General features: G+C 47.4%; 1 pseudogene; it reads left to right on the forward strand.

Annotated features, from left to right (window-relative positions):
• The first annotated feature begins 1,218 nt into the window (after window positions 1–1,218).
• Window positions 1,219–25,892, forward strand: LOC146396336 (F-box/WD repeat-containing protein 12-like; annotated as a pseudogene).
• Window positions 25,893–27,607: the final 1,715 nt, after the last annotated feature.

Raw genomic sequence — 27,607 nt, forward strand, 5'->3', positions numbered from 1 at the left:
AATCAACCAACCAACAAATAGGAGCAGATTCAACTTACTGACCTGACATTGTCATACTTTGCAAAGAAATGTGAACCATCAGGACCGTTCTCCGGTTAGCTGCAACGTTGGAGCATTTCTTCATCAACAGGATACCTCTCATGAGCCCTTACATCTAACAACACCCAGAGCTCCCAAGGGCACAGACTTGAAACGTCCACAAGACACAAACCTGGAATCTCTCAGTGCCTTTAAATTTCCATCAGGAAGTGGGAGATTACCTGTCTTCTGATGCTTGTGATCCATTTCCAGAGATGTTTCTCCTCAGCTGTCAGTGCCTGTCCTGAAGCTCTCTGCAGGAATAATCAGAGATAAGGGTCCAAAAGACATTGAGACACCCACATGCATGACTGGTTTTCCCTAATTACATTTCAGCTAATTTGATTATCTCTGCCTCTAGGATGTAGGGTTTTGAGGTAGTAAACAAAAATTGATTGCAGAATTGGGAATGTCACTTTTCCACAATGTGATTTTCTATCAGGGTCCCTGAGAAGATGCATTCAAATACTATATCAGAGCTATGAGTGAGGATCTTATAAATAATCAGTTGAATGGCTGAAAAAGGGGAGGAGACAACAAGAAGCCTGCCCTTCTTGAGAGCCTGGGTACAATGCTTGCCTCACCAATCCTCTCATATGAAGTTATTGGTTGAAAAACATTTAAAATTTTCATTATAAGAGCTCAAATACAGAGAAATATTTCCAAATTGTTTATTTTTTCAATCCCCCATCAAGAGGTACTTGATAGAAAGCTCACCATGATATTGCTTGAAATCCTCTCACCTCAGCTTCTCACTCTCTTTTGAGTCCATTTTTCTTTGCAAGGGCTAAGAAGCTTCTGAAGCATCTTCCCAAGTCTTTTTCTCAATGTGGGACACTCCTTATAAACCTCTCTTGCCTTCCCCGACACCCTAACATCAGTAGGAATTGTAGTGGTGCTACAGCAGAGAATGAATTTCACCTCCCAAGAGATTTGGTTGCAGTCCTATTAGGTTTCCACCCCTTATCTCCCTTGGCAAGTTTCCTAATTGTCCTCTCTTCTCACCACACAAAACATGACTACTCATTCATATCATTAGGAGAGTGATAAGGTGACATTAATTCCCAACATGAAAATAAGAGTCAGAGAACTGTTTTTCATTTGTCTCTGTTTTGTTTTCTAAGGGATGCAGATGGGACCATGGGTAATGATGAGCCTAGATTCTCAAGAGGAAGGTTATGGGATGCAGACAGGAAATTCACAAGCTTATAAGCAGGGCTTGCAGGCCAGGTCTTAGATGGGATTGGCTTTGTCCAAAAGGAGAGTGGACATTGCTGGATAAAATACTGGCACTCTCTCAAGGTGCACATGCATTTCATGCGTAGTTGATTTTTTAAATCCTAGAAATACAAGGAGTTTCCAATGTGGCTCAGCAGAAACGAACCTGGCAAGTATCCATGAGGATGTGGGTTTGATCCCTGGCCTCCATCAGTGAAATAAGGATCTGGTGTTGCCTTGAGCTATGCTGTAGGTCACAGACACAGCTTGCATCCCACATTGCTGTGGGTGTGCATAGGCCTGCAGCCGTAGGTCCGATTTGACTCCTATTCTGGAACTCACATATGTTGCAGGTCTGGCCCTAAAAAGGAAAATAAATTAAAGACCAAAAAAAAAAAAAAAACAGATCTCTGGGATATTTAGTACATTAACTTGTCTTCTTGTCCCTTATTTCTGTCCTTAACCCCACGAAGCACAAACACTCAATACTCTATCTGCCTCTTCCATTGACATTTCATCCTGCAGATTTGGGGTCCCTTTGTCATTTTATTTTGGGTTGGACCAAAATGCACATTTCAGTTTCTAGTCCAAGTTCTCATCCTCTCTAGAACTGCTCACTACTAAACGCCTAATATGTTACCCTTTTTGGCTAGTCTTGCCAGATAAATGCTGATTCAAAGTGAAAGGTAAATTTCAGATAAATAGGGAAAGAACTTTCAGTAAAGATATGTCCAAAATGTTGCATAGGACAGAGTTAAGGCTAAAGGCAGGCACTGTGTATAGGAAATGAAAAATTCAAATGGAGCTGGATATTTACTTTTGATATTGCCTGGGTTTGAACACTCAGTTCTTTCAGTTCCTTGAATTTCAAGAAAATGTAGAAACTCCCATAATAAAGGTTAGTCCAGTAACAGAGGAGCCACAATGGCAGTATGAAGGCGACAAAAATAATATACTCAGATATACGGAGACAAGATTTAATTTTCTATTTTTCCTTTTTACTTTTTTTCAAGATGAACTCTTACCTTATAATTGTTAAGTTTTCCATTGCAGTTGATTTACAATGCTTTGTCTATTTCAACTGTACAGCAAAAGGACCCTGTCATACAGACACACACATACACATACATATACACATATATTATACATATATAATTGCTTTCTCACATTATCCTCCAACATTTTGCATCCCTGTGCACATTTTAATTTTCAGAGACAAAGAAATAATTTTTGAAAAGGCAAATGGATTGCACTCAATGTTCCTTGCCCAAAAGATCTCTGAAAAGATGTGAATGAAACAGGTATCTCTGATCCCTGGTGGGAAAGAGGACTGAGTGGACAGGGGAAAGAGGGGGGAGGAGGACTCAACACTGCATATTCTATCTCGCACAAGTGGACTGTGATCCCTGAGAAGGGAGGATTTGTGGAGAATATTATATTCAATCATTAAAAAGGTAAAACATACAATACTTATCAGCAATGTCATAATACGGGAAACACGTCAGACTGATCTCTGGTCTTGGACACGTGGGCTGTGCAGCGGCTTTTTGGATAGGCTGGGCCTTTCCAGCACAAGGGAACATGAGGAAGGTGGGTCCTGCTGGATGCTGGTTGGCACACAAGACGGCTTCCTTAGGAAAGATGGACACACACCAATCACAAATGGTGGGTCTGCTGAGAGAAGCCAAACCATAAACATTGGGTTCCAGGTGGCCATGAAAACCCAAGTGGTTATCAGATGATAAATGGTAAATTTTGTTCAGAAAGTCTGGCCTCTGGGAAGGAAGCCAAGAGCCAGGAGGGAAGCTGAGCAGGTTGAAAGACAACAAACAAGTTGATGAATAACGAAGGGAAAGGGAACATCAAGACAAACCTTGGTGCTGTGACTCTGAAAACCAACACATACATTGCCTGACGAGGCACTCGACAATTGTCTGGCCCCTGCATAAGGTGGAAGAAACGTCTGGTTCTTGCCTCCCTGCAGAGGCCAGAATGGAATGGCACCCCACCCCCACCCAGGCTCACCTGCCCTCGGCCCCTCCCCCACTGCAGAATGACTGGAGGCCCGCATTCTACTGTTGAGATTCAAACTTGGGCTCCTTTACTTGCGTCCTGAGCATCTGTTGGGGCAGGTTCCTTGCTGGGTCCTGCTCTTGACTGTCCACGTTGAGGCCACCAGCCCGTGGTGGTCCAGGCCCATGCCTGTGGGAATGGCTTCAGAAGGCGGTAAGCCTCTAGACAGGGGCTGTTTTCCAAGAGAAAGGGCCTCCCTCAAATCCCTGGGTTTCCGTTGGGACCCTTCACTGTGGACATGGAGTTGGACTGAAGGAGAGGAAGGCGAGAGCATTGCACCCCAGCGAGATCTCACTTGGGGAGCCTAAGGTCGTATAGAAATCTGAGGCTGCCCTGGGGAGGACAGCTGCTTGGAGTTGGAAAATGAGAATCTGCTCTGGTTGGGGAGGCAGGATGGCAGCAGGCAGGTTGGCGGTTTCTAGAAGGGAGACAAGCCACTTGGAACATGTGTGTAGCCAGTGTCCTCTTGCTATTCAATTTTATAACAAAACTTACTAATTTCAACCAAAAGAGGTGAGTCGTTTGAAACGGGGAAAAGATTAAATTTTAGAAAATTTGTAAGAAATGACATCTTGTGGAGTTCCCACGGGGGTGCAGCAGGTTAAGGATGTGGCATTTCCACAGTTCCAGCTTAGGTGGGATTCAGTCCCTAGCCTGTTTCTCTATGCTGCAGGTACAGCCAAAAAAAAAAAAACCAGAAAACCTGACATTTCATTGTACTCATGCCTACAGAATCTAGGCAGAGAGGCTGTTTTCACAACTAGACAATTAATTGTTATTCCTAAGCCATTCATTCCTTAACAGTTCTAATCTTTTATATGTGTTAATCTCTCTTTAAGAAACATAAGAATCTTGCCAATACCTACGGTTTTATCAATGAACCCATTTTATCAACTGTCAGTGCCATGGCTATACATGTAAGAAATCTAAAATATATATGTGTGTATTGCATATCCCGAGTTTGCTATTTTTCTGTCTTTTGCTTCTTAGGGCCACACCTACAGCATAGGGGAGTTCCCAGGCTATGGGTCTAATCAGAGCTACAGCTGCTGATCACAGCCACAGCAATGAGGTATCCAAGCCATGTCTATGACCTACACCAGAGCTCACAGCAATGCCGGATCTCTGACCCATTTAGTGAGGCCAGGGATCAACCCTGCATCCTCGTGGATACCAGTCAGATTTGTTTCCACTGTGCCACAACAGGAATTCCTTGGGTTTGCTATTTTTCATATCACACTCTCCCTCCCTCAATCAATCCAATGGTGCTGGGGGGTGATCAGTCTTGACACAGACACCTTTCCTGGGTTCCCCTCACAGAGCCCTGTTCTGGACCCCATACCCACTTCAGCCACCCCTCTCTCCTCACTCCTTTCTGCAGTGAGCTGCTCTAGGCCCCACCGGACAGCTGCTAACATACTCTACATGGATGAAACATCGCAGTAGGTTATGTGACAGCAGGTTATCTGGTAGAGCTGCATGAACCAGAGGGACTCAACTCTTGGCCACGCTCAGGCTGCACACACCCCAAACACTTTGCTTCCTGATAGCAGTGACTTTCAAACAAGATTCTTACTCAAGTCCCAGAGAATAATGCAGACATGGGTGCTAGCTGCATGTACATTTCATAAGAAAGGACTTATGATCTTACAATAAATCTAACCACACATTATAAAATTCATCAACCAATAAATGAATCATCTCAGGGACATGTACAGTACAAATACTTTCATCTCAGTCTTTCAGAGGTTTCTTAAAATAGTTTTGGAAATTATTTGACCAGGGGGAAGGGTTGGTCAGGGGATTTAGAAAGAGCCCATCACACATTCCCCATCGGAAAACAATGTCCTGGAAGGCAGCAACAATGGCTTCCTGCCACCAGCACAAGAGCAACAAGACTAGGGTCAACTCTGCACCCCCTGAAAACATGCCCAGTAACTGGTAGAGAGTATTTATGCTCCAAAAATATGAGACTCCCTCCCCCAGTATGAGGATACTCCAAGAATCACTCACAGAGTCCCATCCTCTCAGTTTACAATAAAGAAACAATGGCTGGAAGAAGTGGAGTCATTGGACCAAGGTCACCCAGTAGCTTGGAGTCCAAGTAAATAAATTTATTTAGCAAACAAGGGTCTGGAAACCAGTGCAGTAAAGTCCTCATCATCAGAGTGACTTTATCATTCTTCAGCCAGCCAGACATATATTTGTTCTATTAAACTTTCACCACACAGCCTTGGCTTTAATAATGTCACATGCATTCCTCTTCTCTCCCCAGAAGAGTGATGCTCTTTGAGGCACAAGATTCCCTCCAAATTCCATGTTAACAGTCCAGGAGAGCCTGGCTCTGCTGGGTGAGGAAGGACCACCACCTGACTGAGTGCTGCTGGAGGCAGCAAGCCAGCTGAGCAATGCCTCAGGTCCTGAGTGGACTCACTGGGAAGGCTGGTCTTGGCACTCATCAGGGGCTGTCGCAGCAGCTGCATGTCTGTCATATCCACATTAGGTGTCCAGGGCTGATTGAGGGGCCAGAGTGTAGGAGGAGGCTGAGTTTTGGCTGTACTCTTAAGACCTAGGAGAGGTACAGGACAACACCCACACCCTCACTTCAACACTGGGAGAAAGCCTGAGACCAAAGTGAACCATGAAGGTCAAGGGTGGATGCTGCAGGAATAAGGGGATAAAGCTCTGTCTTCCTCATTGAGCACCCTTGCTGGGTAGATCTCTCCTCTGGGACTGTGACCCTCTCTCTAAACCAAACTGTCACCAGTCTGAGGTCTTATGTGAAGATGGATCTTCCACATATCAAATTAGGTTTTAGGCTTAACAAGCATCTTCTTGGCACATACTTAGTGGGATGACATTAGTGATGGGGGCCAAAACCCTGCTGTAAGCCATGGTGCTCCATGGCCTGCAGGGTCCTTCGGTGGGGGAGAACTGTGGTCCAGTGACTGCAGGGGCCTACTTGCCATGGGCAGAGACCCAGGATGTCAGTCATCACATATGTGTTTCATCAGAGGGGTCACGTGCTTCATGGTAGGCGAACCAGGAAGGAGCATGTGCTAGGAGCTAGGATGCAAGGGCAAGGCTGTCTAACCTCAGTTACTGACCGCAGCTGCATTTTCCATGGGCCACATGCTGTTGGAACTAGACTTTGGTGCAAGCAAGTTTAGAGGGGTTCTCCATGGTGGGAGCTGTGTTCTCTCCTGATGGCACTCTGCCCATGCCAGCCTTGTGGTGTGAAGACAGAATGAGGATTGGGTGGGCTCAGTTTCTCAGCTGTGAAACCTGTATAAAAGGAGCTGAAACTCAGATATTCAGGCTTATGGACTGTCAGTGAGACTATGCTCCTTACCTCTGATCCTTTCCTTCTTCCTCATCCTACTTCTTCACCAGTGAGCCTGAAAAGTAGGCATGGATATAGGAATGGAGGATGGAGGCTCCAGCCCAGCAGCACAGTGGTGCTGACCAGTGAGGCATGGAAGTCCTCATGTGTTGCCGAGGCTCATCGTCCAGCATAGATGCAGGCAAAGCCCAGTGAAGATTTCAAAGTCAAGAGGAGAGTGTACTCAGAAGGCTGTGCCTGGACATCTCTGACTCTAGAATGAAGCTTCTCAGAGGCAGAGGGGAAACCAGTCAGTTGGTTAGAGAAAAGCCTTTAGCTCTGCCACTTAAACTAACAGACTTACAAATTACCTGACAGGCTTTGGGACAACACGAGGAAGCCTCAGAAGACTAGCGTCAACTTCCTAGCAAGTTTTGTTCTAACAAGAGGGGGAGGAAACCCTGTATTTTAGCAAATAGCTGGGAGAGGAGGAACGAGCCAAGTGAAAAGGCAGATGAGGCTGGCAGCCCCGGGCAATCTTCAAAAAATTACTGGGAGAAACCCAGGGGGAGCGAGGAAGCTGTTGATGGGAGGTTCTGTTCCTGGTGGGGGTGGGGTGGTTGCTGTTCTGCTGCAGAACTTGGAAAGCTGTGTCAAGCCATGGTGCTTAATTTAGCTTGGCTTGGTCTTTCTCAGGTGGAGCATTTGACAGGCACCTGCAGAGCTCTCTCTGGACCCCAGAGAGCTCAGACTACAAATCATCATTAGCAAAAGGTTCACAGCTTAGGTTAAGAAATGAGAAGGGACTAGGTCCATCTTCAGCAGATGAAGAAACCAGGAGGCACTCTTTTCTGCACAGAAGCCAAAGACAGCAGCCTTAAAATGTCTTGGGCCAGTTTGAAGAAGTATAGGGAAAAGAGCAATGGTTGTAAGGAAAGCAGGGCCCTCAATTTTGTTTGGAAGTTGCTTATTATAATTGCGGATTCCATCATCATCTGGGGTGTGGGAACCCTTGAGAATAGAAAAGGGGATTTCGGAAGTTTTAACGCACAGCCTATACATGGTGAAGAGATAGGAAATGCCATGAAACCTGAAGGTGCCACCAATGCAAGTTACACACTTGTTAGCTGACAGTGGGGCTTTGGATGCCATTTTTCAGGGCGAAAAGCAGTCTGTCTAAAGGGTAGAAGGTGTCCCTAGAACATAGAAACTCTGTGTCACAACCCATTGACCGGAGACAGCTTTTAATTGACCGTGGATGTTTGAGGCTAGAGTCTGGTGAATTTATGCACTTTTAATGGCAACTTGGAGGAGCTGAACCAGGACATGTGCTGCTCTTTTCTCTCTTTGACTCCTTGTCCATCGTCCTCCTCTACACACTGCAAGCCTTCTGCCATAGTCTGTAACTGGTGACAACCGTGCAGATATAAACTGCAAGAGAAGCATCAGGCTCTGCAAACTCCGCATTTCCAAAATCGCTGTTTGGACTGTAAGCTGACCAAATAGGCACATTTAGGATTTGGGCTCCTGTTTCCCATCCAGAAATGCAGGCCTGGGAAAAGATGCTTCTCTATCTTGACACAAAGCTTTGTCTTGACAATTCATTGGAGCGTTGAGAAAATGGAACACAGAAGTCTGAGAGTTGGTGCAGCCCAATTTGGAAGCACGGGGAGGCTCCACATCCATTCCGGGGAAAATGAATTATGCTGCAGGTTCCAAAGAAGATCCTGACATTATCAGGAGCCGCTCTCACTAGGGCCCTCTGGTCAGGACCAGCCAGAGGAAGAAAAAGGAGGAGAGAAGAGATGCTTTTCAGGTATCTTAGGTCTTGAGTTGATGATGGGAGGGAGCTGGGTGAGAAATTTTACAAATTTATAACACATTGTTACGATCCCTCGCCTCCTCAGCTCCTGTCTGCTTGACAAGGACAATACCCCTTCATGAAACTATGAAATAAAATGGTAAGTGGCCTCACAATGAAATTACCTGAAGCAATGGCCTGATATGTTACAGAGTTTTGGGAGCAACATTAAAAAGGCATTTGTAACTGGCCACCTCCATGGCTCCAAGTGGAAGCTGATGCAGGCCTTCTCAGTCCCAGGGCTTTTGTGAGAGTTGGCCCCTCATGACCACTCTTGGCAAGCCAGGCCTGGGACCCTGGGGACCCCACCTGGGAAAAATTCCTTTTAAAGAGTCACAGCCCCTCTAACATGGACATTCTAGCAAGAGTCACGTCTGGGCAGAGGGTCAGAGGCATTCGCACCTGGGAGAGGACGAAGGAGGAGCCCAGCACCAAAGGGGGCTGGAAGTTGGCAACTGTCCCCACAATAATCTAATTATTACTCTGCTCCTGTCCCCTCCTGAATAACTTTTTTATTGAAGTAGAGTTGATTTCCAATGTTGTGTGTCAGGTGTGCAGAAAAGTGATTCCATTATACCCCTGCATGTGTATATCTAGTCTTTTCCAGATTCGTTTCCATTACAGGTTCGTAAAAGATGCTGATAGGTTGTCTATTTGATATTTAGTAGTGCTGATACCGTCCTCAATCTACCATAACTGGGCGCATCTGAATGACACCCAACGCCCCTCCTTCCTGAAGGCTTTCCTCTCAAGCTGGATGCCTGTCAAGATTCCTGCGCTGTGTGACAGCCCTCTCACTGCTGGCCCTGCAGTCAGCCCCTTCTCCACTTCCTCTAGCTGTCCTCTCACCTCATCACCATCCACCCCGCCTTATTCCCACCTCATTACCGACCTCCCACTTCATCACAGCTGTCACCATCCCATCGTCACCCTCCTCCTTCACCCCCATCCTCCCACCTCACCGCAGATCTCCTAACCACCCTCTCAGCTCAACTCCACCATCCTCCCACCTCATCTCCGTATTCCCACCTCTTCGATGTCCTCCCCACTTCATCACTGGCATCCTCCCACTTCACCACCACCCCCCCATCTCATCACCAACCTCCCATCTCATCACCATCCTCCCATCTCATCACCATCCTCCCCACCTCACCACCACCCTCACATCTCATCTCCGTCGTCCCCACCGCCCCCTCACTCCCTCAGCACCACCACCTGCTCCCCACTGGTTCTTCTGACGCCCTGGACGCCTCTGCCCCCCCCCCCCCAGGCCTCCTTCTTCTCCTCAGCAGTTCAACTGTCACCTACAAAGCCCATTAACAATTCCCTGCTCATAAAAGTACAGTCTGGGAAATAAAGCAAAGTCTACCTTTTCTTTTCCTTTGTGCTTGGCCGGGTTTCAGTTGCTTGCAGGGTGCAGTGCAGAGACACCAAGCCTGCACTGCAGACCCCAGTTAGGGAAGCAGCTGCGCCAGCCATTAAAAAACGGTTCCTGAGGAAACTAAGAGCAACACCGCGATTCAAGATGGCAGCAGAATGTGAACTAGGCTGTGCCTGGGATTGGGTGTGAGCCGTGTGCCCCCGCCTCCCGCGGCCTGCCGAGGCCCCGCCCCCCCCCCAGGAAACAGCCTGCCAAGTCCCCGCTTCCCCCGCTCGGCCTGCAGAAGCCGCGACCCCCAGTCACATAGCCTGCCGAGGCCCCGCCCACCTGGCACATGGCCTGCCGAGGCCCCGCCTCCCTGGCACGTGGCCTGGTGAGGCCCCACCTGTCAGCGCGCGACCAGCCGAAGCCCCGCCTCCCCGCGCGTGACCTGCCGAGGCCCCGCCCCCCATGAAACGGTCTGCCAAGGCCCCGCCTCCCCTGCTTGGCCAGCAGAAGCCTCGCCACCCAGTCGCATCGCCTACCGAGGCCCCGCCCCCCGCGCGCGGCCTGCCGAGGCCCCGCCCCCCTGGCACAGGGCCTGCGGAGGCTTCTCCTCCCTGGCACGCGGCCTGCCGAGGCCCCGCCTTCCCGCGCAGGGCTTGCAGGAGCCGTGCCCACCTGGCGCTTGGCCTGCTGAGGCCCCGCCCCCCCAGTACTTGGCCTGCCTAGGCCCCGCCTCCCCGCGCGGCCCGCAGAATCTGCTCCCCCAAGTCACATAGCCTGCGGAGGCCCCGCACCCCCGGCGCAGGGCCTGCCATACCCTGCCTCCCCGCGCGCGGCCTGCAGAAGCCTTGCCCACCTGGCACGTGGCCTGCCGAGGCCCCCCCCTCTTCCGCGCGAGTCCCGCAGAAGCCGCGCCCCCCAGTCACACAGCCTGCCGAGGCCCCGCCCCCCCGTACAAGGACTGCCACGGCCCCGCCTCCCTGGCACGCGGTCTACCGAGGGTCCCCCTGTCAGCGCGCGGCCTGCCGAAGCCCCGCCTCCCCGCGCGCTGCCTGCCGAGGCCCCGCCCCCCCCACGTCATGGCCTGCCGAGGCCCTGCCTCCCCGCATGGCCTACCGAGGGGGTTCCCCCCCCCACCGCACAGGGCCTTTTTTTTTTTTTGGCTTTTTAGGGCCGCAACCACAGCATATAGAGGTTCCCAGGCTAGGGGTTGAATCGGAGCTGTAGCTACCAGCCTACACCACAGCCATGGCAGCATGGGATCTGAGCCACATCTGTGACCTACACCACAGCTCATGGCAATGCTGGATCCTTAACCCACTGATCAAACCTGCAAGCTCATGGTTCCTAGTTGTTTCCATTGCACCATGACGGGAAGTCCAGAAATTCAAATAATTAAAGTTAAAAATTGGAAAATATTTTAATCATTAAATTGTTAATGTTTTCTCTTTGTTCCTCCTTTGGAACGTGACATCTTTTCTTTTGTCCCAAGATATATGTATCAGATCTTCTGGCTACTGACTGACAACTAGGAGGTATATTTAGTTTTAGTCATTGATGATGGAAAACAACTGTTCACATGAAAGCTCTTCCAAACGTGGAGGGAGTCTTTGTGTGATGTTTTTATTTTTAGGCTAACTGTGCATTGATGTGCTTGAGAATTCTGGAATGCCAGTCTTGCTATATTTAGTTTTCAGTATCATATAGTGTTGTTCTGTCGGTTGCTTTTTATTCTTTTTGTCTTTTTAGGGCTGCACCTGCAGCATATGGAAGTTCCCAGGCTAGGGGTAGAATGAGAGCTGCAGCTGCCCCTCCACCACAGCCATAGCCACAGAAATGTGGGGTCCAAGCCTCATCTGCAACCTACACCACAGCTTACAGCAGTACTGGATCCTTAACCCACTGAGCGAGGCCAGGGATGAAACCCACATCCTCATGGTTCCTAGTCAGATTTGTTTCCACTGAGCCATGACAGGACCTCTATTCTTTCTGAATAATCTCTGTTCTCTGAGACATGAGCTGGTCACCAGTGCTGACCTCCTCCCAGTGATGGTCTTGCTGTTTAACCAGCAGGAATCAACTGTTGAATATTGATGTGAGGGGGAAGAAGGAAACTAGTGGAAGAACACTGGGATGTCATGATTGGACAAAGATCATGCTGGCACAATAGCACAAGATAGAAAAAGAACCGTAATTACCCCAGGTGGGAGAGAAAGTGCTGGGAAACACTGAAGTAGCAATTACAGTATTGATTCTTGGATGCCCTGTGCCATGGGCCTGCTGGCACCCGTGCTTTTTATTGTGCCATTCCAGCTTTCAGAATCCTGGGGGAGACCGTGGAATCAGTTGTTTCCATCTCTGCCAATGGCCATGACAGGGCACAGGCCTTGGCCAAGCCTGGCCCATGGTGGCGCTGCTGGGCACAGCCCTGGGAAAGAGGGTGTTCTGAGCAGGGCAGCTGCAGATGTGCAACAGAAACTGTTGACATCCACAAGCCCAAATTAGCTTCTTTGTAAAACTGGGTTCCCCAAAGACTGAACGAGATGCTCCACGTGGAAGTTCTCTGTGTGCAGCCCAAGCCCTGAGCATGACTCAGGTCCTAAGCATAGTTTGGGTCCCAATCAGGGGATGGTATTGGGTCCTGCCTGGGTCCCAATCAGGGGATGGTATTGGGACCTGCTTCCCTGTCCAGCCTTCCTCAGTTGAGCTGTAGGTAACCACTGAAGTGCTTCAGACAGACTGCACCAGCATCACACCCCACCCCACCCTCAGTGCTCCTGGTGATGGGGGGCCAGCCCCCAGGTGTCTCCCCACCCATGCTCAGACTCTGCTCTCCTCCGTGAGACAGGACACACCTTCTCCTCTGTGGTGGAGTATTACCTCTGTGTCTCTTGGCTCCTGTACTCTGCTTCCTGTAAGGATGAGGATCAGACCCTTTTTGGCTGTATGTCCCCAGTGCACAGTGGGTGATGGGTGAACGAATGAAAATAGCATTTAGGAAATAAATGGGCCCTCCCTAAGTTGTTCCATTCATTGTGTTGTTGCCCAGGGCATGGAGGTCTGGTCAAGCCCTTTAGAGCCCATGGCTCTGGTGAATTTGGTGACCTACCCGTGACTGCAGCTGGTTGTCACCATGGATGAGCAGGACCTGATCAAAGTATGGAAAGCAGAGAACAGGTGTGAGCAGGCCTCCTTCTGCCTGCCTAGCTCCTCGTCTGCATTGGAGGCCTGTGACATTCCAGAGGGCCCCCTCCTGCTGAGGAGTGACCCCACTCTCAGGAGCCTCTGCTCTTTCCCAGGGTCTGTGGACACTTGCATCAGACCTGCCGTGTTGGGTGGCATCTCAAGCCAGGCCTTCCATGTGGCAGACCAAGTGATCACCCTGTTTTGTTCTGTCCCCCTAGCTTCTTGCCTGCCGCAAGAGGGCAGACTCCTCGTCCCCCTTCAGCTCTAGCATGCTGGCGGCCTGCTGCTTGCCCAGTTTCTGCAGCCTCTTGCTCTCTCACAGTGAGGTCCAGCCTTATGGGCTGCCTGTGCTTCTTTTTTTTTTTTTTTTTTTTTTTTTTTTTTTTTGCTTTTAGGGCCACATATGCAGCATTTGGAAGTTCCCAGGCTATGGGTAGAACAAGAGTTGCATCTCCTGGCCTACACAAAGCCACAGCAACACAGGATCCTAGCCACATCTGTGACCTACACCGCAGTTCACAGCAACGCTGGACTCTTTGTCCCATTAAGCAAGGCCAAGGATGAAAGCTGTGTCCTCATGGACACTAGTCAGGTTCGTTACCATTCAGCCATGGTGGGAACTCCTACCTGCACATTTTGTCTGCACACCCCAGCTTTTCTGTTTCCTGGTCTCCCTCAGAGTCTTTCCTCCTCTTGCAGTTCCTTCTCACTACTGCATGCTCCCCTTTTTCAAGTCTCAGTGAGGGCCCAACGTAACAGCTGTTCCTTTTTTTTCTTTCTTTCTTTTTAGGGCCACACCCACAGCATGTGGAGCTTCTCCAGGCTAGGGGTTGAATTGGAGCTACAGCTGCTGGCCTATGCCACAGCCACAGCAACTTTAGATCCTAGCTGTGTCTGGGACCTACACCACAGCTCATGGCAATGCCAGATCCTTAACCCACTGAGCAAGGCCAGAGGTCGAACCTGCAACCTCAAGGTTCCTAGTCAGATTCGTTTCCGCTGTGCCATGACAGGAACTCCAGTGTGAGGGCCCAACTTAAAGGAAAACTGAAGCATGTTGGACAGGATGCAGGCATTTGCCTGAGGTGATGAAGGCCTGTTGCGAGGACATTTGGTTGAGAGATGATTCTTAATCACTGGGAGGGAGCATTTGACTCCTGAGAAAGAGTGAAAGTGAGTGTGTGCTAGCAGATCAAGGAGTAGCCCTCACCTGGGGCAGCATAATCCTCTTAGAGGGAAGAGGTCTTTGAAAGTGTGGGCAAGCTGGCCTCCCAGACATCAGGATGGGCAGGCATCCAAGGACAGTTTCCTATGTGAACAGAACTAACTCTGTAAAGGACCTAAGCTCATAAACAAAAAAAGCAGGAGCTGATGACAGATTTTCTTTCTTTCTTTCTTTCTTTCTTTCTTTTTTTTTTTTTTTTTTTTTTTTTTTTTTTTTTTGTCTTTTTGCCATTTCTTGGGCCGCTCCTGTGGTATATGCTAGGTTCCCAGGCTAGGGGTCTAATTGGAGCTGTAGCCGTCAGCCTATGCCAGAGCCACAGCAACTCGAGATCTGAGCCGCGTCTGTGACCTACACCACAGCTCACGGCAACACTGGATCGTTAACCCACTGAGCAAGGGCAGGGATCGAACCCGCAACCTCATGGTTCCTAGTCAGATTCATTAACCACTGCGCCATGACGGGAACTCCCCTGATGACAGATTTGTTATAAACAATTCTGTCGTTGTTTAAAGGAGACTTTGGAATAATAAGTGTAAATAAAAAGCAACTGGGGAATACATGGTCTAGATGAAGAGGAAGTGCTGTGGTTCTCCCCTGGGAATGGCAGACCACACGAATCACACTTACTTGTTGGTGAAGGACAGTTAGAAAAATTAGAATATACATCAAGTCAGAGAGCCAAAAAGAGTGAAGTTTCTAAGCCAAGATTCCAAGTGCTGAACCTGACACTGGGGCTGCTTTTGCCCTGGAGGTGTTCACTCCAAGGCTAAGAGGCAGAGCAGAGCTTTGACAGACAAATAGACAAGGGTTGGGGCCCTGTGAATCATCTTACTTTGGGAGGGTTGTCATGTCTGAAAGGGAACAGTCCCTGTGTTGGCTGCAGCTGCCCAGTTACCAGGAGGGAGTAAATGGAAATCCTTTCTGGAAGAAGATAACATCACCCCAGGCTTCTCTTTTCCACACACACTTAAAGGTAAATAGGCACATGAGATAAGAATGTGAACTAGAACCTATAGCATCAACAGCAATGTCAGTAGAGCCCCAGGGGCTTCAGATACTGCAGTTAATAGACACAGACAACAGCACACCTGTGGTGGTTCTGATGCTCAGGGAGATACATTTCAAGAGAATTTAAAGCCATGAGAAATGGTATAACAGATTTGGAAAAGAACCAAGTAGAAAGAAATTCTCAAACCAAATAACAAAGGTTAGGCCTCAGTGGATGATTTAGCAGCACAGGGGACAGTTGACTCACAAACAGCCTGGGGAGGGTCAGGGGAGCTCGTGGGCCACCAGGTGTGTTCTGTGTCTAAACTTGGGTGGTGACATAAATATTTACTTTGTGATCACTTACTGAGCTCTTGTGTTTAAGTTCTGTGTGGTTTTCCATGTGCATTCTCTGTATCACTTAAGGAGTTAAGAATTTAACAATTAAAGAACTGGAAGATAAAAGTATCAGGAGTGGTTAGTTGAAAGAGAGGCTGAGAGACAGAGACCAGTGCTTCTGAGACTTGAATGGGGTGTGAATCACCTGTGGATCTTGTTTGAGTGAAGGTTCTGATCCACTGGGTCCCTGGGGACATCCGAGATTCTGAGTTTTTTAGAAGCTTCTTCAGAATATTGATGCTATCAGGTTACAGACCTCACTTTCAGTGACAAGGCCATCAAGGATCTATGCAAAATTTTAGTATTTATTTATTTGATGTCTTAGGAGCAGGTGAGGCAGGGGGACATAAACATTTGAAGAGATGATGGTAGATGTTTTTCCGAAATGACCAAAGATGTTAATCCATGGAATCAAGAAGGCCCTGCAAACCCCCAGCAGGGGAAATAAAAATAAATCTGCAGCTAGACCTATCAGAGTGACCTGTGACAATGGAAACCTAAGAAAACTCTACCTAACCGTAGCCAGAGGAAATAAAACTACCTTCAGTGTAATACTAATGAGACTTCTTCAGGCAGAGGGAAAAGGATCACAGATAAAATTTCAGAGAAGCAGGAAGGATTGATGAGCAACGGCCATGATGAAGGAAACATGAGGAAATCTAAATTAATATCCACTGTATAAAATAGCAACAACAATGCCTTGTGGACTGTTAACTATATGCAGAAGTAAACTACGTGACTTTAGCATTTAGGTTTGGAGAAGGTTATGAGGAACTGAAAAGTCCAAGTTCCTTGAATTATCCGAGAAGATTAAATGAACAATTAGCAGTATCCTTTATAAGGCAGGCTACACACAGTAATCTCTCGTCTAACTCCCAGAAGACCAGTATATAGCATATAGCTTCTGAATCCTGAGAGGAAGATGAATGTGTCTTGTGGTGGGGCAGGATCCACCCAGACCCGAAATTTGCCTTGGTTATCAAGCCTGATGATGCCACACATGACCACGGGGTGTGAAAGGTTAATCTGTTCTTTAGAGAGCAGGGTGGGCTTCCAGGAGGCAGCTCTGGGAATGGCTGAGGGAGCAGGGAGGAGTTCCAGGTTCTGGTTTTCCCAGAGGTTTGGGGAGTGGGGCTTGAGGGAGGGTTCTCACTCCTGGGCCAGGATTTCCTGGTTTGAATTCTCTGCAGGTTCCCCTTATCAGCTTGCCCCTGGGGAAGAGAGAGGGATGGGCCTTAAAAGCTATCACTGTCAAATATTGAAAGTGGACTCCAACCCTTTATTATGACTCACTTCTGATGTTTGATGACTGAAAGCCTCATGTTTCATTTCCCTGAACCTGAACTTGTGTTGGTAAGCCACATGGTGCTCTGTGAGGCCTGGCATCTAAGGCTAGCAGATGGGGGCAGGTTCCCTTCAGTGACTTGCTCAAGAGCTCAGGGTTGTGTGTTTTTAAAGTGAAATGAGTTCCCATCATGGCACAGTGGAAAGGAATCTGACTAAGAACCATGGGGTTGTGGGTTTGATCCCTGGACCCACTGAGTGGGTTAATGACCTGGCATTGCCATGAGCTGTGGTGTAGTTTGCAGATGTGGCTCGGATCCCATGTTGCTGTGGCTATGGTGTCGACTGGCAGCTGTAGGTCTGATTAGACCCCTAGCCTGGGAACCTCCACATGCTGTGCGTGTGGCCCTAAAAAACAACATAGATAAATAAGAAACAGTAAAGTGAAGTGAGTGTCTTAATCCCTGTCAGTCAAGAGTTTAGGGTGCCTGGAATGTGCAGAGACAGATGTTACTGTTGTTTCTGTTTGGGGTGTCTGGGAGGCAAGAGGTCCTGAGGTCTTCATCCCAGAGGGAAAACCTTGGGTGAGTTTTGTTTCTGCACTTGCTGGCCGCATGGCCATACCACTGGCAATGGCCCAGGAGTGTGGACATGCACCTCCAGGGCTAGGAGTTGGCGGAGATGGAAGGCAAAGAGGACAACCTGAAGGTAAGCCATTTGTGTGGAGTGCTGGTTGTGTCCTTTGTGTGGGATCTGGGCTGTGCAGTGCTCTAGAAGTGCCAACGGCATAGGATGCTGGCAGTGCTGTACAGTGTGAGAATGCTCTTTCTCCATGTACTCTTAGGGTGGCCTTCTCTAGTGTCATTGCCTGTGGCAAGGGTCTGAGGATGGCAGGAAGCTACTTCCTCCTGGGAGAGTGTGCCCCAGATGGCCAGGCTTGCCTGCATCCTGAAGAGGTCATTTCTGTCATAGCAGAGAGGCTTCTGTGGCTGTGCTGAGCCTGAGCCAGAGCCTCAGAATGTGGCCTTATTTGGAAATGGTACCTTTTCTTTGTACTTAATGATCTCAAGAGGAAATCATCTTGGATTTTGTTTGGGCCCTTAATCTAATGGGTGTTATCTTTGTAAGAAGAGGAGAGGGCACAGAGATACACACACAGAGAGAGAAGCCAGGCGCAGACAGAAACAACCCTGGATCTGCTGTTATAAGCCGAGGATAGCCCTAGAGCCTTTAGAGGAAGCATGGCCCTGCTGGCTATTGATTTGAGGCTTCTGGCTTCTAGAACTGTGAGAGAATAAACTTTTGCTGACTTTTTTGGTTTGTTTTGCTTTATTTTTAGGGCCACACTGGCAGCATGTGGAAGTTTCCAGGCTAGGGGTCAAATCAGAGCTGTAGCTGCCAGCCTACACCACAACCACAGCAACCCGGGATCCAAGCTGCATCTGCTATCTACACCACAGCTCACGGCAACACCAGATCCTTAACCTGCTGAGGCCAGAGATCGAACCTATGTGCTCATGGTTACTCGTTGGGTTCATTCCTGCTGTGCCACAATGGGAACTCCTAAATTTTTGGTTTTTTAAGCCACTGATTTTATTACTGCAGCCCTAGGAAACTAATATAAGACTCATCTAAAACAGAACACTTAGGAAGGGTGGAATTGAAAGGATGGGAAAATGAACTATCGCATTTGGGGTGGATAAGCAGTGAGATCCTGGTGTATAGCACAGTGAACTGCATCTAGACACTCACTTGTGATGGAACCTGATGGAGGACAATGTGAAAAAAAAGAATTTGTGTGTGTGAGTGTGTGTGTGTGTATGACCGAGTCACTTTACAGCATAAATCAACAGAACAATGTAAATCAACTATAACAGAAAAATAAAACCTAAAGCAAAATAAATAAATAAATAAATAAATAAATAAATAAATAGAAGGATGGGAAAATGGTGTGCCCTGGGGATGAGAACCAGAAGCAAGCTGACCCAGCTAGTAATACTAGATGGGAGGGCTGGAAGGTCCTAGTCTTTCCTGGATATTAGGGGTCATCTCCGGATAATAATTAAGTCAACCTCCCAGGAAGATACAGCCATGCTACTTTAGGATGCACCTCAGTATATGGCCTAAAAATATATTGAGCAAACGTGTGGAATTTCAGGAGAAGTGGTCAAAGCTTATAGCATCATGAGAAATTTCTGTTACCCAGCTAAAGAGAGATGACCTGGGTGGGCTCTAATTCCATGAGTGCTTTAAGGGCACAGGGTTTATTCTGGCTGGTAGCAGAAGACGAAGTCGGAGACTCAAAGGTCTGGGAGCCTTGTGTGAACCAGATGCTGGCCACCATGCTGTGGGTGGGCCTGGGAGCAAGAACTGGCCCTGGCCCCAGCTGGCCAGGCAACCTCAGTTCTGCACCCACAGTGTCCTGAACTGCTAACAACCTGAAAAGGCCTCCAAATGCGTACCCAGCACCTTGACTCCTTGGCTCAGCTTTGTGAGTTTTCCCCTGTCCCAGGCATTATTTCGAAGTTGTTCTCTGTGTAGGTCAGTGGCTTATTTCAAGTTAAATTTTGTTTGTGAGCAAGGTCAGTGTCAAGTTTCTTTCTTTCTGGTTTTTTTTTTTTTTTTTTTTTTTTTTTTTTTTTTTTTTTTAGTGCTGTACCCTTGCATATGGACATTCCCAGGCTAGGGATAGAAGCAGAGCTGCAGCTGCCAGCCTATGCCTCAACCACAGCAACACCAGATCCATGCTGCATCTGCAACCTACGCCTTAGCGCCCAGCAGTGCCAGATCCTTAATCCACTGAGCAGGGCCAGGGTTTGAATCCACATCCTCATGCATACTAGTCGGGTTCATGACCACTGAGCCACAATGGGAACTCGAGGGTTCATTTTTATTTACAAATGGATATCCAGAATTTGTGGGAAAGACCATCCTTTCCTCATCGAATTACATCATCACCTTTGTTTGTGAAAATATCAGCTGTCTGTGTCTCATGTATTATATGTTGAATGTGTGGGTCACTTTCCACTTATCTGTATGTCTGGCCTTATGACGGTCGCACAGGGTCTTGTTTCCTGCAGAGTATAGTTAAATTGTGACCTCCAGCATTTTTTTTGAAAATATATCCATTTCCCTAAAATTTTTCAAGACAGCTTCTCAATTTCTACAAAACTGCTTCCTGGGATTTTGGTTACTTTGAATCTATTGATTGATTTCAGGACAACCAATATCTTAAGAAGCAGTGAACATGGCATAAATATCCACATTTATGTAGGCTTTTCATCATCTGGTGCTGGATACTTTTTTGTGGGGTAATTTTCTTTGTCTTCTATAGAAATTGGTTTGCTCAAGCTTTTCTGTCTCCTAAGATCATTTTGATATGTTGCATTTTCCTAGGAAACTACCCAGTGTATCTAGGTTTTCAATTTTTTATGCACACAATTCTGTAGAATATTCTCTTGATAATTTTTCTTTAAATTCCCTCTGCTTAAAAAATTTTCCCCCGTGTTATTTCTTTTTATGTATATGAACTTTCTCCCATTTTTTTGTGATTATACTAATGTCTTGTCTGTTTAATATTGCTATTGATTACTAGTTTTATATCATTGTGACCAGAGGATATTGTTTTTATTACTTTGCCATACATAAATTTAAAAAAAAAATTATTTCTTTTTATGGCTGCATGCCCAGCATATGTAAGCTCCTGGACCAAGGGTTGAATATAAGCTGCAGCTGTGGCAATGCCTGATCCTTTAACCCACTGTGCAGGAATAAAACCTGCACCTCTGCAGTAACCAGTCACATTCTTTCTTTTTTTTCTCTTTAGGGCTCCACCTATGGCATACGGAAGTTCCCAGGCTAGGGGTTGAATCAGAGCTCTAGCTGCCCGCATGCACCACAGCCACAGTAAGAGCAGATCTGAGCCACATTTGCGACCTGTATCACAGCTCATGGCAATGCCAGATCCTTAACCCACTGAGCGAGGCCAGGGATCAATCCCATGTCCTCATGGATACTAATTGGTTTCATTACTGCTGAGCCACAAGGGGAACTCCCATATTCTTCATCTATTGTGCCACAGCTTTATTCAGTTTTTCTAACTGTGTGTGCTTGTAAGGACTGTGCTCTCCATTATTAGGGTACAAAGGTCCAAAGGTAGTCATTCTTTTTGTTTTTTTTTTTTGCCTTATTAAGATTGTACTTGCAGCATATGGAAGTTCCTAGGCTATGGGTCAAATCAGAGCTGCAGCTTCCAGCCTACACCACAGCTTGTGGCAATGCCAGATCTAAGCTGCATCTGTAAACTACACCACAGCTTGTGGCAATGCCAGATCCTTAACCCACTGAGCAAGGCCAGGGATCAAACCTGCAATGAATACTAGTTGGGTTCTTAACCCGCTGAGCCACAACAGAAACGCCTAGTCATTCTTAATTATGTTGTTTATGTCTTATATTTATTTACTTTTTATCTACTTGGCTTGTCTTAGGCTGAGAATTATATTATTCTTTATATATATATATATATATATATATATATATATATATATATATATATACATACATACATACTTTTCTGGCTTTTTAGGGCCACACCCATGCCATATGGAGATTCCCAGGCTAGGGGCCTAATCAGAGCTGTAGCTGCTGGCATACACCACAGCCATAGCAATGTGGGATCCAAGCCACGACTGCAACCTACATCACAGCTCACGGCAACACTGGATCCTTCACCTACTGGGCAAGGCCAGAGTTCAAACCTGTGTCCTCATGGATGCTAGTCAGATTCGTCAACCACTGAGCCATGATGGGAACTCCACCATATTATTATTATTATTTTAATAATATATTTAAACACATAATTTATTAATTATCAGTGAATTTCATTCCACTCTTTCTTGTATCTGCTCTGTAAATGTGATTGGGGTGTTTGATTCCTAGGTATTTCTAAGTATTATTACTTCATTGTGAATTACAGCTTTTAGCATGGTAAAGGGTCTTCACTTTTGTTTCATTTCCTACTTGGGGCCTGAATCCTGTATCTCTTCTGCTAATCAGGATCACTACTCCTGTTTTCTAAGGCTTGGCGTGTGCCTGGCACCTTTACTCTCATATTCCATCACCTTTCCGTTTTGCCCTTTTTTTTTCCTTCCATGCCATATGGAAGTTCCCAGGCCAGGGGTCGAATTGGAGCTGCAGCTGCCGGCATATGCCACAGCCATAGCAACTCGGGCCCCGAGCCGCATCTGTGAACTACACCACAGGCTTAGTGCACCACTGGATCCTTAACCCACTGAGCAAGGCCAGGGATGGAACCCACCTCCTCATGGATACTAGTCGGGTTCTTAACCTGCTGAGCCACAATGGGAACTCCCACCTTTCTGCTTTGATCCACTCTCTTGAATATAGATGTGTTTGTAGGTATCGTCATAGCTCAACTTTCCCAGGAGTTTATATACCCTTTCAGTACATGATTCAGGTTTTCTTTTACCTCCAGAAAGTTTCATTGTACATGGACTGTAAATGCCAGGCTGTTAATTATTTAACTTCTCCTCTCTAGGAGCTTCATTTATGCGTTTATTTGATCTTCCTCGCTTATCTTCTTGGACACTTTCTCTCTGATTCACTTTAGCTCTTTATTCAGTTTTTGTCCCCTGGCTTGCAGGCCACCTGTGCCGAGGGGGCACTCTACATGCTGACGGTGCCCCAGCTGCAGCTGCTCTCCAGGGTGAGCATGTTTCCCAACAGCCCCGCCAGTCTCCTTTGCTGTCCTGACTGGCCGTGGGTGTTTGCATCAACCCCACATTCAGACTTGGGCCCAAAGGTCAGTAGTGGGGCTGTGTTCCTTGCCCACGGGACTTGGCTTTGTGCACGCAAGGTGGCAGGTCCTGTGCCCTAGGCTTGTGGGGTGCATCTGGGGGGCAGCTTCTTGTGTAACACCAAGCCCCTTAGCCCATGGGGATGATGACGATGAGTGACGGTGGTGGCTGAGAGCAGTGGTGGCCTTCACGGGCCACCAGCTGACTTAACACAATGCTGGCTTCTCCCTGGAGCCTCTGCTGTTTCCATGCTGCCCTGTTGCCCACAGGTTGAAAGGGGTCAGCTCCCTGGCTAGAGAGGGCAGAGTTCAATATTGAAGGGGTTTGGGGCCTTAGAGACTTCTTGGTGGAAAGGCTCATGAGGTATTTGGTGGCCTGAGAACTGTCTTCAGCAAGAGTGAGGAAGAGAGGGTCCAGGCCGGGCATGGAGGAGATGCTGACAGTGCAGGGACAGCATCCATTACCTGGAGGCCTGCACGTAGCTGGCCCATGTGAGGGGCTGCATCTGCCAGCGATTCATGGGCTCAGAGATGTTCGTTCTGAGTGCCAGGGGTTGTATTTGAAAATTAGACTAGGGTGAAAAGCAGGCAGCTGGAGAAGATCTCTAAGATGTGCTTGGGCTGGTGGCCAAGGAAGGACAGCAAGAGAGAGCAGTGGCAGAGCAGGACAGACTGGCGGTGCTGGAGCCTGTAGCCAGGGGAGGCTGGTGGTTGAAGAGGGCAGCCAGCAGAGAGAGGCCACAGGATCCATGGGCAGCACCGAGAAGCGGGTGTTTGGAAGCAGCCTGCAAGGAGATAGGAGAGGAATTACCGAGGAAGACATTGGAGGCAAAAGCAAGATGGTGACATGCAGCTGCTCAAAAACAGAAAATCCGTTTATTTGATTCACCCATCACATCACCCTCCCTGGGACCAGTGTGCCACCATGTTCCCAGCAGGGCCACACTAGAGCTGGATTAACCTCACTTTGTGGTTGGTGTGGTCACGAAAGGAGGGTCCACAGGTGGCACAGGCCACTCCTGTAAGACCCAAGTAAGGTCATGGTGGTTGGGTCTGTGGGAGCGGTTTTCATAGTGCTCCCAGGTTGGAGAAGTCCCCTCCCTCACCGGTGAGGAGACGTGAGACAGTGTTGACATGTGGCAGTCTCTCCCAAGGTGTTCCACACTCACTCTTTGCTGTGTCCATCAGAGGATGAGCCTTCTGCCTCCCATCTGGCAGATGTCCAGGGCCTGTTGGGCCCCTGACAAGGCAGCCCGGCTAATGGTGATGCACAGAAATGACAATGGCATGCAGTTGGTTGTCACGACCTATGAGCTAGGGGCCAAGAAGTCCAGGGATCAAGTGGACTGTGGGTAAGGATCCCCGTATTAGGGCTGTCACCTCCATGCCTTATGATGCTTCAAGCACAGATTGCTCATGTTTCCTTTGGGGCACTTTTCTTTCCTCTCAGTGAATCATAGTGAGCCAACAAAGGTTTTCTTTTTTTTTTTTCTTTTTGCTATTTCTTTGGGCCTCTCCCACGGCATATGGAGGTTCCCAGGCTAGGGGTCCAATCGGAGCTGTAGCCACTGGCCTACGCCAGAGCCACAGCAACGTGGGATCTGAGCCACGTCTGCAACCTACACCACAGCTCACAGCAACGCCGGATCGTTAACCCACTGAGCAAGGGCAGGGACCGAACCCGCAACCTCATGGTTCCTAGTCGGATTCGTTAACCACTGCGCCACGACGGGAACTCCAACAAAGGTTTTCTTGTTGGGATTTATGTAACAGCTGAGCAGTTGGGCGTGTGCTGTGTAGTGGACCCTGTGCCTGGCCCTGGGCCTCAGACGTCACCTACGGTCCACTCTCTCCCCTCTCCTGACTGGTCTCCCTGCTGCATTCATCCCTCTCTTTCACAACTAGGTCAGAGTCACTGTTCTCAGCACTGAGTGCACACAAAGGTGAATAAAAGCCACAACTCTCTCTTCCCTAATGAACTCCTCATCCAGTAGGAAAATAAGACCCACATCCATCTCCTTTTTTGTCTCCTCTATTTCCCAAACCCTGCATCCCTCTGATAGGCTTTCCCTGTGGTCCTTAGCATTTTTTCTTTTGTATTATGTTCATTTGTTTTCCTGTCATCATTTGACCATAAATTTTACTCTGAGCTTCCTGGCAGCCAAGGAAAAAAGGGATACAGGATGTGTAATGTAATCCTTTGTCTGATGTGAGAAAACACATGAATTCTTCAGAAGAGGTAATTTTATTTTCCTGGTGCTAAATTCCATAAGGAAATGATCAAATAAAAAAAAAATTTTTAACAAGTAACACTATACAGTATAAAAGTATCTTCACCAAGTTTTTGGCAGATGTCATAAAAGTCGTAGTTCTCATGTGGCCATTTCTTACATCATCCTGTCTTAGATGGGGAAGGGGAGAAGGCAAGGTAGAAGCCTCATCCTTGGGTCATTTCCACTGTCATGTCATCTTGGGCCTTCCCAGCCCCTGTACGGCATCGCAGTCAGTATCTCAGAGCCGGTGCCTGGGGGACTTAGGGGAACAAATGCATGGGTCAGGACTGAACACAGCTGTGACCACAAAGCCATTGCTTTTTCCACCATCTTAGGTGGGGCATGTCTGTTCTAGACCCGCAGCTGCTACTAAGAAATGACAGTCTGTGTGTCTTTATTTCAAAAAGGAGAACAGATCACAAGTTTCCTCCTGCCAGAGACCATGATGCCTCCTCACATCATGAAGGGCCACGGCAATCAGGTGATCCTGCTGGTGTCCGGGTCAGAGCTGGTGCTCTTCACCATCCACGGCCTGCAGCTGGTGACCTTTCAGGACCACCAGAGGCCCATCACGTCCATGGGGGTGGTGAGCGTGGCGCCCGCCCACCTGCCTGTGTCGAGGCTCTGAGCTTTGGAGCCCACGTCCCTGCCTCACTTGGTTTTTCATTTCAAGGACCAGAGTCGAGTCATCACCTGTTCCTTTGACCTCTCCTTGAGAGCGTATGTGTGGAACAAGGAAAAGAACTTTCCCATCCTCAAGAGCTGCTGTCATTGACTTGGTGGGTCCCACAGATGGGCCAGGTAAATGCTCTGATTTTTAAACTGTTACCTGAAAAAATGGCCTGCTGGCCTCCCAGCAGGACACTTTAAAGGATATCATTGGAAAGGATGTAAATGGGACTTGGGGTTTTAGCCCAGCCTGCCCCTCACTATCTGGGGACCTGAGGCAAATCACTGCTCAGATTCTCTTTCCTCTGTTTAAAAAGAGAGATCCCATGCTCTGTGTTATCACCTTGACTGTACAAAAACACCACCTGCAGTTAGCATCACCCACATTTCTCAAATGAAGCAGAGGCTGTTTTGCCCAAAGTCCCACAGGGATGCACAGTGAAACCCGGGGTGGGCCTCCATGAGCCCTACCGCCCAGCTGTTACCTCTCTCCATAACCCACCCAATCCCAGAGCCATTTACCAAACCCAGGTGGCAGTGGGACTCAGTGGGGATGAGATTGTAAAAGTTAGAATGCAGTTTTGTGTTGAGGTTTAAAATTAGAAATTTGTGATGACTTATGTTTTTTTCTTATCAGAATAAGTCCTGCAAAGTAAGGAAAGGGCTTCCAGATTTTATACTCCACCTGGGTGACCTGTGGTGAGATCACTGACCTCATAGCCATGAGTTGTCACAAGGTATGTATGGGACAAGTTCAACCTCCTGTGACAAACATCTCACAGTATTAAATGAAAAAAATACAATGACTCAAAGTAAATTTTTTGGTCTTTTTGCCATTTCTAGGGCCACACCTGTGGCATATGGAGGTTCCCAGGCTAGGGGTCTAATTGGAGCTGTAGCCGCTGGCCTACACCAGAGCCATAGCAACGTGGGATCTGAGCCGCACCTGCAACCTACACCACAGCTCACAGCAACGCCGGATCCTTAACCCACTGAGAGAGGCCAGGGATCGAACCTGCAACCTCATGGTTCCTAGTCAGATTCATTTCTGTTGCACCAGAATGGGAAATCCCTAAACATATCATTTTAAATCTCTTTAATTCAATAAGAAAAAGTCATACAAAGAATAGAAAATAGGTGGTGCTTCATAATACCAGAAATAAAAATGGCCAAAATGAAAATTTACTTAAAATCATTAATATTCAAGAAATTGTATTTTACCTCTCTATACACTCAGTTTGGCGAACATTGAAAACCTTTAGAGTTATGAGTGTTGGTGAGGCATATTGCAACAAGAACTCATTCAGCACTGGAGGTAATGCATATTAATCTGGCATTTGGAAAACAATTAGTTATAAAATGGTAATATTGGATATATTTGTATCACCACTCCTAGGAACCTTTGAGAAGCTCTTGTACGTGAGAATCATGACAGTATGAACAAGATTATTCATAGAAGCATGCATAGTAGTCCCGAATTGGAAACAACTCAAGTATTCTTAAGTAGTAAAATGGATAAATATGCTGCAGTGGAGTTAAGCAGTAGTGTGTATATACACCTACATATATAGAGTGGAAAATTACTCGGCCATAAAGAAAGAATGCAATCTCTTGTGATTTGGATGTGACATCATGGATGGACCTAGAGGATATTATGCTAAATGAAATAAGTCAGAGAAAGAAAAATGATGTATGATTTTGCTTATATGTGGAATCTAAAAAACAAAGCAAATGAAAATATGAACAACATAAAAACACTCCTAAATAAGGTGGTGGATTGAGTGAAACAGGTTAGGAGGATTAAGAGGTTTAACTTCTAGTTACAATATAAATGAGTGATGAGGATGAAAT

Source organism: Sus scrofa, chromosome 14 (genome assembly GCF_054392235.1).
Source record: "Sus scrofa isolate SSC_HxYL_T2T_F1_AM1 chromosome 14, Sscrofa_HxYL_maternal_Yorkshire_Landrace_v2.0, whole genome shotgun sequence".
NCBI lineage: Eukaryota > Metazoa > Chordata > Mammalia > Artiodactyla > Suidae > Sus > Sus scrofa.